Source organism: Penaeus monodon, chromosome 34 (genome assembly GCF_015228065.2).
Source record: "Penaeus monodon isolate SGIC_2016 chromosome 34, NSTDA_Pmon_1, whole genome shotgun sequence".
Classification (NCBI taxonomy): domain Eukaryota; kingdom Metazoa; phylum Arthropoda; class Malacostraca; order Decapoda; family Penaeidae; genus Penaeus; species Penaeus monodon.
This window is the reverse complement of record NC_051419.1, coordinates 2,613,655-2,615,057: the sequence shown is the minus strand read 5'-3', so window position 1 is coordinate 2,615,057 and position 1,403 is coordinate 2,613,655. Positions and strand designations below refer to the sequence as shown.

Here is a 1,403-nt window from a genome sequence, read left to right as displayed (position 1 = left end):
TTGGCATCCGGGCCTCTATCTCGCGTCACGTGATTTTTCTTTGTTTGTTTTTGTTGCAAGTCGCGTTTTTTTAGTTTCGTAGTTGTAATAGCGTATATATTGTTTTGTGTAAAGATGAGGTATACATTGATAACGGTTTAACTGCGGTTTGCTTCCATTTATGCGTTTTTGTTTATTGATTCGTTATAGTAACACTTTTTTATGAAATTGTTCATTCGAAATTTCTATAATTTTTAAATATATTTCCCAATTTTATCTACAAGCGATATTAGAAACGTCAAAACATCTCACACGTATTTACATACAATGCCTTCTAAATAGTTATTTCCGACGACAATTAGTAATGTGCTATGCACTACTATACACATCTGGCATAGCGTAATTTGAAGTTTGTTTACACGAACTTAATTAACGAAATCCTTACCAACGAAGGCATCTTACACGAACGACCGGATGCATCAGACACACTTACGAAAACGCCTTCTTCCACGAACGCTTCCTATGCAGAAAGCTTTCCTTCACGATTGTAAGAAAAAAAAACGAAAATAAATATATAATCATAACCATAATTTATAAACCATAACGAAATAATAAAATAAATTAATTTCCTTGTGTATATCTGAACTATTTGACTTGAATGATTACATAGCCCTGTTACGCCAACAATTAATTGCCCCAACTATTCTGCACGAATAACGACACACCTCCGTTTCACTGCCAAAGAAATGAGCAAGAAATGAGCAAGAATTTTCGCCAGTGGATTCGCAGGTCGCTCGAATCCCCGCCATCTCATGAGCAGAAACCTATTCGCGAAAGATAGTGATATCACAGGGTTTCCAGTCGCACTGAAGGGGATCTGAACCTCTTAACTAAGTATCCAAGAGGTTCTCAAGTGGCGAATGCGGTTTGCTTTTGGACAATCAATCCAGGTAAGTGACATTTGAACGGTTGGATTCTGGAAAAGGTGTTGAGTCGTAATAACAGTGACTAAGTTTTTGTTTGTGGCGAAGGGAGGCTGATCGACTTCAACTTTTTTTTCTATTTCATTTCCTTGAAATTGATATTAATCTATTAATATCGATCATGTATATTCAAAAGACATTACGGAGACCACAACTTTTTTATTATTTTCTTGAAACTGATATTCATTTATAAATGCTGATAGGATATATTAAGGTAACATTAGATTACTGTTAGGTTTATTTTCATCATAATGATATTACTCTATATATATAGTCACATAACATTGCATAAAGTTCTTTATCGTTATTATCTTTTATCGTTATTATATTGATCGATAAGTACAGTGTATATACACTTAGAACCACATATTCATGAAATTATTTTTATCAAAGTATTCTTACATTAAGAATATAGAAAATGAAAAACAGAAAAGGCACGTT

The 1,403-nt window shown here is 33.5% G+C and overlaps 1 protein-coding gene across 1 annotated transcript in view; it reads right to left on the bottom strand.

Moving 5' to 3' along the window:
* The window catches only part of LOC119594523 (mitogen-activated protein kinase kinase kinase 13-B-like), a gene marked incomplete in the record, with an annotated part of 92,580 nt that overhangs the window by 89,912 nt on the left and 1,265 nt on the right, over window positions 1-1,403 (bottom strand).